Here is a 12221-nt window from a genome sequence, read left to right on the forward strand (position 1 = left end):
GTTACCTGTTGTGTCAGCAATACTTTTGATTTGCTACCTTAGGTGTCTCATTCATGTGGATGATGGAAACAGGTTAGACAAGGTCTGGCCAAGGAACAGCCCCGTGGCACAGCAACAGAGACCGCCTCTGCCAGGATGGCATCAGTCCCCATCAGCAGCCTTTGAACTTGGTTAGTGAGTTGACTTCCAGCCCATACAAAGGCTGAGTGAAGGATGGTGCAATTGAAAACAAGTAAACTATCAGGAGCTATTTTCATGTGTGACTTGTTCTTGTTCATTTCAAATGGACTCCCAATACACATCCATCTCCTGAATAGTCCATTCTGGAATTTTGCCAGAGAGCAGCATCCATTTAGAGATGGGTTGTAATTTATGAAACTCTTACTCTCATGTTCCCCCTCTTGAAAATTAGGGCAACCTTTACCTATGTCTCGTTTCCTGGGGTTGTTCATTCTCCTTAATCTCCTTCATTCATTCACTCAGCCCACTGGTCGGGCACCTGCTGTGTGCCCTGCATGTGCTGAGCCCCAGGGGGCATCACAATCCTCGATTCTGCTTTCACATCAGGGGTGCCCAGGGGCGCCTTTTGTCTGGGCCTGGAGACCTGGCCTCCAAGCAGCAGCTGCCTGCCCTGCTGTGCCCTCCTGCACTAGGCTGGTTGGGGCTGCTCCTTCAGGAGCTGAGAACTCTGCTGCCCCTCAGCCACTTGCCTTGTAGCTCCAGACCCACCCCTGCTGTCCTTTGCTGTCCTTTGCACGGGGGAGACTTCAGAAGCTTTGCCTCTGAAATCTCTTCCACCTGCCTCCTCTTAGTCCTCTCTGCTGCTGTCTTTTGTCGCTGTAAATTCTGAAGTCCTCAGAGCATCCAGGACGTTTGGGTGCTTCAGCTGCCTCCTCACGTTCCTTTGGTGGTTTCAGTCTCTCATCAGCTGGCATTTAAGGAGGAAGATAGGGATCTGGGGAAAGGGGGAGGCCCCTCTGCTCTTCCGAAGGGGACAGAGTCTGCCCAGGGGGGTGGAGCTCTGCTGGGGTTTACAGATGTTGGGAAGCGCAAGACTTGATCTGCTCCAGCCCAGAGTTTTCTCCAGCCCCGTCCCAAGGATCGCACGTGGTAAATAGACAAAGGAGATCAGCACTGATTGGGCAGCTCTCCCAGACCCTGTGCCTGCGGAGCCTCTCCTGACCCACTGCAGACGCAGGACGGGAGGAGCGGAACCCTAGTGACGAGATGCTGATTTGCGTGTCTCTTCCCAGGATGCGCCGCAGCGCTCCCGATTCTTGTCGTTAAAGACATTTATGCCATTTTTTGATAAGTAGATGCTCTGGGTGAAGTCTTAGAGGATACAGGTCATCAATACTGTGAAGGCAGGCATTTATAAACTATAATTGCAATGCCACTGTAAGGTTAAAATGAACCGATTCTTGGGCTTTAAATACTCCAAGCATGAGACACAGGCTTTGGCTGGTCCGAAGGTAGTGAGTTATCTCAATTGATTGTTCACAGTCAGTTACAGATTGAACTCCTAGTTCTACTCTTTCCCCCCTTCTCACTACTGCACTTGACTGGTCTTTTGCAGAGCTGCGCTCTCTAGGTGTGAAATCCATACATTGTTCTTGTTTTCATGTTACTTAAAAATGTTGGCAAGTCAACACTATCAAGTGTTCCTTCTATGTTTGGATCACTGGGGTGAGAGATGAGAATGCAAAAAATTTTAAAATATCCTTTTCTTCAAGGAGGTAACAATGCATTTGGGGAAACCTATTACAGACAAAAAAAAATCAGACATGGTAAAGATACTGTATGTTTTAAGAGATCAAGGAAAGGAAATGTGGAGGTGAATAAGGCTTTTATTCCCACGTTTTAATAGAGTGTGGTTTTATTTAACTTCTGCATTCGTTAAGTCATTTGCAAAAGAAAAGAAAAAGTCTGAAAATATGTAAGGATTTTTAAATGTTTTGAATGTCAGTAGATAGAAGACTAATATTTGATGATACAACACTTAATAGACAAAATTAGGAGAGTTTCAAAGTTGACAATCCTGTTAAGTTTTGAAGATAGAGATGTGGACAGTCTCAAAGAGAAAACATTTTGGAGGAAGAAAAACCAAGTCCAGGAGTCTGAAAATAGAGGCGAAGGTGGCAGAAGTCCGAGTTTACTGTGGGACACCCAGGAGGTAGCCTCAGAGCCAGCTTCTCAGCCAGCTTCCACCCCGACGTGCTTGTGCAACCTCGAGAAAGCCATTTAGCTGCCTCCTCATCTGAAACAGATCTTTACACTGATCTTCCTTCCTCCTTCGCCAGATGGAAGTAAATTCCTAACAGCATCACAACCAGGAAAGGCGTAGTATACCCTGTGACAAATATGTGTCTAATAAAGGAACTGTTTGGTTTGTCCTCACAGGTGCAGGCAACCCAAGTCACCCTGCGAGCACATGGATTTCCCTAATCCTTCCATGAGTACCATCTCGTTTAGTCTGGAGGCGACCTCACAGAGAGGTAAGGCGTTAGGAGCACGACCTGCCAGGGGCTTAGAGAGAGAGATGGGGCAGGGGAGAAATGTAAGTAATTGGTGGTGAAATACATGTGAACACGGACGCTAAGAAACTAAGCACCCAGAGAGCAGAGTCAGTTTCTCTGCACTTAGAGAGGTGTCATTCCAGAGATCATGGGACTTCACAGTCCCATCAGTCTCGATGACAAATGTATCCTGTCTCCAGAAGATTCCTAACCAGAGAATAATAACTGCAAAGCCACAATGAAAGGCCAATAATGCAACAATGCCAGCCCACAGTAATATAACTCTAGAAAGAAAAGACTTTGGGGTTAGTTCTTTCCTGAGACGTGTGTGACTAATATAGGGTTGCCAGATAAAAAACAAGATGCTTAGTCAAATTCAGATACCGAGTCATTTTTAGTGTAAATAAATCCCAAATATTGCATGGTATATCCTGCTATCATTGCATACACTCTAATTTGAAGCCAAAATAATCTCAATTTGCAAAAGCCCGACATTAGAAAAGACAAAAGGGATTTTTTTTTTTTAATCCCCAAATCTTTACATTTTACTAGAAAAGCAAATCTTGGAGGACCTTAAGCTTAAGCCAATACCAGAAGCCTCCTGCTCTCCCTCCACACCTGACGCGATAAGGAGGCGCACGAGACATAGTTCATTCCCTAGGTCACCTAAACCTCTCCTCAAGGAACACTCCAGAGCCTAGAGGACCTCCCTTTTCAGCATGATCCGTGCAGACTCATGAACGCTGAGTCTGCTGCTGTCTGCTAGCCGGCGTCATGCACAGTACATTTTCTGGTGTAAGAAATCGTCAGGCAAGACCTAGTATTGGCTGTCTTATATGAAAAAAAATGTTTTCCTTCCCCCCCACCACGCAGCAAAAGGCTAGTCAAGTGAAGCAGTGGGAGTGGAGAAGGAACAAAGAAATCTGTAACTGGCTGTGATCAATTAATTGTAGACACCACTGCACTCGGACCAGCCAGAATGACAACCTACGCTGCTGTTTATATAAGTCTCCAAAGATCCATCTCCCTTACAGTTATGGTGATTGTTTATAGTATATGAGAGGTATTTTTCAGTGCATGAACATATGCCTTATAGATAAGCCATATATTTTAAAAACAAAAACATTAAACATGGGAACTTTGTCAAGAAGGGAGCCTTTTCCCTGTTCAGTGGGATTAAGACAGCCCCAGGCAGCCCTGCTAGAGCATTATGGGTAATTTGCATGCAAAGCAAGCAGCAGCCACATCCGTCAGAATCCAAAAGATGGGTGGGATCTTGGAGGATCTTGGAGTGTGATGAAGTCACACCATTTGTCTTTAATCTGAGAGGGTCCGAGGGATTTCTGGGGAAGGAAGCACCAGAGATGGCCCTGAGCCATCCCTGGAGGGAGATGGGGACCCTCCCATCTAAACAGAAAGGGAAGCAAATACATTTTGTCCGGGGAGGCTAAAATAAAGACGTCGTAATTAGCAGTTAGTTTTTTAAATTATGCCGTGGAGAACGAAGGCGCACAGCAACCTCAGACAAGTATCGGGGTCAGGAACTTGCCCCCTTTTTCCCAAAGAGCACCCCAGTCCCGGACCTCGGCCACACCACGGGCGGCATCCTTAGTTTGGAAGCGCACAAGCCATTTCCCTGTAGCTTTGCCGAGAGCGGGAGGGACACCCTGGACAGACAGAAGCCAACAGCGAAAGACGGACACGCAGCACAGCTTCTCCAGCAATTGTATATTCAGGGTGGGTAGCAGGTTCCAACTACTTGACTCCCGGAGCGGGTACTTGTGGACACTCCTCTGTACCCCGGAATTATTTTCAGTAACATGCATCTAATAATCAGTAATAAGCGCTGTCTCCTCCACTCATCCTTCAGTTTGAAAATAAGCAACCCACACTTAAAAAAGGAAGACATTTCCATTTTAAAGATTTGTTTTCAAATTCAGTAAAATTTTTCATTGAAATTGGCACTTCCCACATACAAATATTACACCTTGCAGGTCCCTCTGTTTCCTTATTTTTAAATGGTATGTGTTTTAAATTTTAAACAAATTTAATTTTTAAACCAATTTATTTTAAAATTAAACTTTAACATTCATTTAAATCAATTTAAACAAAAATTCCAGGTGGTGACATACAGTAATAGAAATGAAATAACTCAAGTTCTGATTTCTTGTCTGAACAATCACTTGTCCTATGGTGGGATTTTGTTTTGTTTTGTTTTGTTTGTTTTTTCTTAATAGACTTTACTTTTAGGACAGTTTTAAGTTCACAGCAAAATTGAGCACAATATACAGAGATTTCCCATGTACCCCTTGCCGCCACATAAGGACAGCTTCCCCCACTATCAACAGAGCTGAGCCAGAGTGGTACATACAGAGGGCACCAAAAAAATTTTAAGAAAGGAAAAAACTGTATTAAAATTGTAATACTCAATATATACCGACAACAAAAGATGACTACAAGTCATGTGTATAATCTTTTTTGGCACTCCTGGTGTGTTACAATCCACAAATTGACACATTATTATTACCCAAAGTCCATAGTTGACATTAGGGTTCACTCTTGGTGTTGTAGATCCTATGGGTTTGGACAAATGTATAACAGCATGTATTGACCATTATAATATCATATAATATCCTATAATATCAGAGTAGCTTCACTGCCCTAAAAATCTTCTGTGCTCCACTTATTCATCTTTCCTTCTCACTGGACTCCTGGCACCATTGACCCTTTTACTGTCTACATAATTTTGCCTTTTCCAGAATGTCATAGACTATAGTTGGACTCATACAGAATATAGCCTTTCATATTGGCTTCTTTCACTTTGTGAAAGAAGTTAAGTTTCCTCCACGTGTTTTCATGACTTGATAGCGTATTTCTTTTTAGCACTGAATAATATTCCGTTGTCTGAATGGACCACAATTTATTTTTCCATTTACCTACCGAGGCACATTTTTCTAAGTTTTGGTAATTATGAATAAAGCTGCTGTAAACTGCCATATGCAGGTTTTTGTGTGGACATAAGTTTTCACCTCTTGGGTAAATACCAAGGAGTGTGATGTTGAATCACATGGAGAAGGATGTTTAGTTTTATAAGAAACTGACAAACTGTCTTCCAAAGTGGCCAATACCGTTTTGCATTCCCACCTGCAATGAATGAGAGTTCCTGTGGCTCCCCGTCCTTGTCAGTATTTGATGGTGTTAGTGTTTTGGATTTAGGCCGTTCTAAAAGGTATGTAGTGATAGCTCATTGTTTTCATTTGCAATTCCCTAATGACATATGATGTTGAATATCTTTTCATATGCTTACTTGTCATCTGTATATCTTTGGTGAAGTGTATGTTCAGGTCTTTTGCCCATTTTAAAATTGGATCGTTTCCTTATTGTTGAATTTTAAGAGTTCTTTGAATGGCAGTTCTTTATTAGATGTGTCTTTTGAAAATATTTTCTCCTAGTCTCTGGCTTGTCTTGTCATTCTTTTGACAGTGTCTTTTCCAGAGCAGAAGTTTTTAATTTTAATGAAGTCAATGACTTAAGAAGTATTCCCTCTGCTTCCATCTTCTGGAAGAGATTATAGAGAATTGATGTAATTTCTTCCTTAAATGTTTGGTAGAATTCACTAATGAATCCATCTGGGCTTGGCGTTTTCTCTTTTGGAAGGTTATTAATTATTGATTCAATTTCTTTAATAGATATAGGCCTATTCAGATTGTCTGTTTCTTCTTGTATGAGTTTTGGCACACTGTGTCTTTTAAAGAATTGGTCTGTTTTATCTAGGTTATCAAGTTGGTGGATATAGAGTTCTTTACACTCTTCCTTTATTATCCTTTTAATGTCTGTAGGATCTGTAGTGATATCCCCTCTTTCATTTTTGATGTGAGTTTAGGTTGGTACAAAAGTAACTGCAGTTTTTGCAATTGTTTTTAACTTTTTAAACTGCAATTAATTACTTTTGCACCAACCTAATAATTTGGGTCTTCACTCTTTTTTTCTTAGTTAGCCTGGCTAAAGTCTTATTGATTTTATTGATATTTTCAAAGAATCAGCTTTTGGTTTTGTTGGTTTTCTCTATTGATTTCCTGTTTTCAATTTCATTGGGTGCTGCTCTAATTTTTATTATTTCTTTTCTTCTGTTTATTTTGGATTTCATTTACCTTTTTTTTTTTTTTTTTTTTTTAGTTTCCTAAGCTGGAAGCTTAGCTGACTGATTTTAGATTGTTCTTCTTTTCTAATATTTGCTATAAATTTCCCTCTAAGCACTGCTTTCCCTGTATCAAACACATTTTGATGTTGAAGTTTCATTTTCATTTAATTAAAACATTTTAAAATTTCTCTTGAGATTTCTTCTTTGACCCATGTCTTATTTGGAAGTGTACTGTTTAATCTCCAAGTATTTTGGAATTTTCCAGCTATCTTTCTGTTACTGCTTTCTAATTTAATTCTATTATGGTTTAAAAGCAACCATTGCATGACTTCTTTTAAATTTATTAGGGTGTGTTTTATGACCTAAAATGTGGTCTATCATAATGAATGTCCCATGTGAGCTTAAGAAGAATTTGTTTTCTGCCGTTGTTGGATGAAATAGTCCATAGATATCAGAAAAATGGGAGGATAATGAGAGGAAATAGGCAATAGGATATGAAGCAGTAGGTAGCAGGATAAAGGCAACCCAGAGACTCTAAGTGGGGAGGGTGTTCTTCCAATGACAGTGGCTGGGGGGCGGGCACAGAGATGGGGTGGGGAATCAGAGAAGTGAACCCCAGAAGCGTGTATCTCTCCAAGGGATCAATTTCCATTCTGTCCCTTGGAGAGCAAGACATTTGATATCCAGATCAACAGTCATTAGTCCTCAAGGGACCATGCAGAGGGGAAGAAGTGTGGCTTTTGCAATCCACAGGTCCCTGAGGTGTGCACACTGCCCTTAGTGCTGGTCTCTGGAACACTCGGGCTGCATACAGGTGGGAGCAGAGGTCACCATCCAGGCAACTGAGAAAACACTGTTCAGATGTAAGAGGCAAAGGGTTTGAGGGGCAGCCTTAATTACCCAGATATTTGCTTTAATTCTTCATGTCCTGTAACTGTCAATCAGTGGAAATCATGATGAGATTTGGACTAGAAATCATCTAAAGTGGTATTTCTGGGGACTCATATTCTTTCTATTTCAGAGTCTCAGCCACCAACCATTGTCCTCCTTCCCCACTGCAGAAAAAAGAAAAAGAAACATATGCATTATTTTCTCCATAATGAGTGCTTTTGAGAGTGATATCCCTCTTGTTATTTTCTTGCTTTGCTCTGATAGCTAGTCTCATTCTCAAGGGAAGAAAGATTATTCTGGTTTTATTATTATTTTTATCATTACTATTTTATTACTCATTTATTTTTAAGGAGGGCGCAGCTCACAGTGGCCGCATGCAGGGATCAAACTGGCAACTCTGTTGGCTCAGAGCTCATGCTCTAATCAACTGTGCCATCCACCTTTCCAAATCATTGCCATTTTAAACTAAAGCAAATATCTTAGAACAGGGTCAAGGAAAGAGTGGTAGATTTTCCCCTTTTTGTCCTGATCCCTAAACTCTTCAAAACAAAGTGGTTAGCCTGAGATTCTGAGAGATGCTTACAGAGAAATCACTGACACCTATTTGCAGCTCAACAATAGATGACCGTGACCGCAAGGAGAAACTTGATCCTCAGAAGAGACAATCAGGGGAGATTGTACCTGGTCCCCTGAAAACTGCTGATCTGTTATGAGCACACAGCCACCCTGGACAGCCCTCCCTTTTCCCAGGCTGTTACCTCCAGGCTTCGCCCTTGATAATAACACTGTACTGGCTTCATCTCAAAGGGCTACTACAAGCAGAGGTGTGCCCCACTGCCAAACGGACATTTAGGCTAAGTACAAACAAAAGGATCAAATCTGCAAAAGACCATTTCTGGAAAAACAAAACAAAACAAAAAAACAAAACAGGGGGGCCCGTTAGCTCAGTTGGTTAGAGCCCGGTGCTCTTAACAACAAGGTTGACGGTTCGATCCCCACATGGGCCACTGTGAGCTGCGTCCTCCACAACTAGATTGAAACCACTACTTGGTGCTGATGGGTTCTGGAAAAGCACACTTAAATAAGTAAAAGTTAAAAAAAAAAAAAAAAGATTATGCAGTTGTTATTAAACTTAAAAAAAGAATGGTGGAATGGTGTTGTTCCTACTTGTTATAAGTGCATTCATTTAAGAATGCTTTCCCCTCCAAGGTGAATTTGCAGCTTTATCTTTTAAATTGGATGCAAAATCAAACGTTAAAAAGCCAGTCAAATTTAGCAGTGGGGGGTTGTATACCAACTTTAGTGACACTAGCGTTAATAAGTTCTGATAACCCACTACCATCGGACCAGCCAAATAACTTCCTTTCACTTTCATTATATAAATCTCTTAAGTAGCTATACTAAGTAACTTAGGGTGAGTTATCTTCATATTTTTTTTTTTCAAAAAAGATTTAATATTATATGAACCCATAAAATACAATGCTATAAAAAGCAATACATTTTTCTGATGGTTTTTCTTGGATTTTAAGCAGCTTGACACAAACTGATATTCAAAATAAATGAAGTTGCATGATGGGAAACAGAAACAAATTACCATACGGAAGCCTCCTGTCCCTCACAAATGTCTTGACATTGGGAGATCACAGAAAAATAAAAATGAACGTACTTGTGCCAAATGTTTAGCAATAAAAATATAAGACACTTAATGTCAAAATGAGCTTTGATTTTTTTTTCTTCTTTTTTATCATCATCCTGTGTGATTTGCAAAATGCCTTCCTGATTCAAGACAGCAGCAGATGGCAGTAACACACAGAAAAGTCCCATTCCATCCACTTTGTACACAGAGCTTCGGCGAGAGAACTTCTCAGCCAAGAACGAACACATGTAGTGTTTGTTCACTTTTGTCATTTTCTAGACTTTTTCCTCTTTTCCTAATAATCCCAAGTAGTTATAATAATTCAAATAGTTATGCCAAATTTAACGTGACCAGACCCTTCATTTCCAAGAACGACTGTTGCTGCTTTGTAGAAGTTGCCATAAAATGCTGAAAACAGTCTTTTACCAAGGGTTTCGTTGTTAGAGGTCAAATCCCTGTCAGTGATTAGATATAAGCACCCTTGCCAAATTCCAGGCCAGAAATCCCACATTGACCAGAAGAAAAGGAATGAGAAGGATTAGGAAATGATCAATGAATAGTTATGACCTTTGCCTGTCACATTTTAATTTTCCTGTTTTAAAACATACGTATTTTAAAATACTAAACACTCAAGTGAATTGAAGCTTTCAAGGACAGAAGAAAAGGTAAGTTTAATTTATTTAAAGAAAATATTGTGTAAATAACGATTAAAGTGGTACTTGGATTTCACAAAACCCATGAGGTGAGTTTGAAGTGGTGAGCTTGAGGCTACATCTAACTTCGGTAGGAGCGGAACAGGTGCTGGGATCAAGTCCCTCAAACCGTATCCAGGAGACGCTCTGGGGCTGGAGAGGAACTTGGTGACAGCAGAAGGAGGTCTGAGCAGGCAGTGGCAGGGTAGATGTCATAACCAGCCTGCTTTCCACTTGGGTTTGGCCTACCTGGAAAGATGGCAGTTCTTTAGGAAGCTGGGCCCTTTCGTCATAGGGGGTCGTAGAGATGAATGCTTTTCATGTGGTACCCTGTGCTGTTCTTCAGAATGTGCTGGAAACCCTCCATGGCCCCCCAATGCCTTTGCTGAAGTGTAAATTCCCTTATTTCTCTGGGTCCAGTCTTCTGCAGGCTCTTCTCTGCAGGCTGTCCCCACCCCGGCTCACAGACCAAGACCCAAGAACACTTAGAGCTGCGTGCTGTTCCCTCCCAAACACCCTGATGACAGGATTGCCGCCTACTGGCAGGGCAGGAAACAGTTACCTAAGGGGAATCTTTTATCTGGATGAAAGCATTTTCAGTCACCTCTGTCTGAGCAGTTCTCTGACATGTTTCTTCCCTTTAAAAATCTCTGTGCATGGGATATAAACAGACACCTCTTCTAAAATGCACGAGGGATCATAACTTTGTAAACAACAACAACAATCTTTGGGCAAAGGTCACAAAGGATAGAAAAAAATGGCAACAGCTGTGCTGTGGAGATAGAATGCTAGGGTAGATCTCTTCCTTTTCAAATGTCTTTGTATGAAGCATCTTTGGGAGGGGGGTAAAAATGTCCTAGAACTAGATTGTGGAGATGGTTGTGCAGCTCTATAAATTTACCAAAAATCATTGGATTTTCTGGCACACAAATTATACCTCAACAAATTTCTTTATGAACTTTTGCTTATGCTCTTTGGTGATTTCAGCAATGTGTGAAAAATGAGACATTTAAAAAAGCACTGAACGGGAATCAGAGGCTGGATCATTTTAGTCATTGTACAAACTTTGATTGTGATCCTGCTAGGCCCTGGTATATGCTTGGAAGATGTCACGGTGATCGAGAAAGCCTCACCTTCTAGGGGTTTCACTGAATGCCTAACGCATGGACTGTGGGTGTTCCCTGTATTCAAGGCCAGACTGGTTCAAGTTTCATCACTTGGATCCTAAACAGGCTGGTGCAGGTGAGTAATCGTGTAATCGCTGGTGAGATCTGTGTCAGCAAGGAAGGAAGAACCCCAGTGGGAGGCCAGCCTTGGGGGGGTAGGGAGGAGGCACCCACACACAGCTGCTGGAAAGGGGGCAAAGCTGCATGGGGGTTGGGGACATGGGCAGGCCATCTGAGCCCTCAGAGCATTGACTGAACCCAGGAAACCGGAAGAGTCATCTTGTGTTCGGCCACGTGAGTCACCTAGGAGCTGACGAAGCTGCAGCCGATACATCTGGGTTTGTTTTTAAGTGCTACATCTTAAACCCCCCGGCTCTGACGTCCCTCTCCCTCTGTATCCACACTCCACTGCCATGTGCAGCCAACCTTGCAGCCTCGCCATGCAAACCACACCTCACACACTTCCCTAAAAGCATCGTTGAGATTTCATCTCTCCCAGCATGGCTGCCTCCCTTGTTTTTCTTTTCCCCTCACCTGAAAGGACTCTTTTCTCCTCTGAACTCCAATAGTCTTTTATTCGCATACCCTCTTATACCACTTTTCAGTTTCTTAGATGTGTCATAATTATGGAGGTGCATTTGCCCGGCCCCCACAGCACACCCCAGTGTGTCATCCGCAGATGCTCTCCTTCGGGGGCAGCCTTGGGGGATGACACAAGCTTAGTGACTACAGAGACTTGGCCCTTTGAAGTTTTCCTCTCAAAACCAGTCTTTAAAAAATCATTACCAATCTTTAAAAAAATCATTACATCATTTGGACTCTGATGAAAATTAGGCATCTATGTCCACCAAAGTGCACAGATTCACACAGGTACAGACATTTTGCATACAATGTCGGGGTTTATCATGGGCCCCAAGCCTGACTGGGAACCCAGGTTAAGGAAATCTGATCTAACCCTGAGGAGTACAGATGGCTCACTGCACAAATTGTTCAAGTTGGTCACTCCCTTCGTCTTTTTCTTCACCCTCTTCTCTGTCCCAGGTTCTAAACGGACCCCTTCCCGCAGTCATAGAAACTCTCATTCCCCCAGATCATGTCTAACAATAAGAAATGTTTTAAGTATATTTTATACATCTACTTGAGAAATGGAAAGTTAATGCAGATTTAAAATAGAGAAGT

Source organism: Rhinolophus sinicus, chromosome 8 (assembly GCF_057876585.1).
Source record: "Rhinolophus sinicus isolate RSI-liver-muscle chromosome 8, RSI-T2T, whole genome shotgun sequence".
Classification (NCBI taxonomy): Eukaryota; Metazoa; Chordata; class Mammalia; order Chiroptera; family Rhinolophidae; genus Rhinolophus; species Rhinolophus sinicus.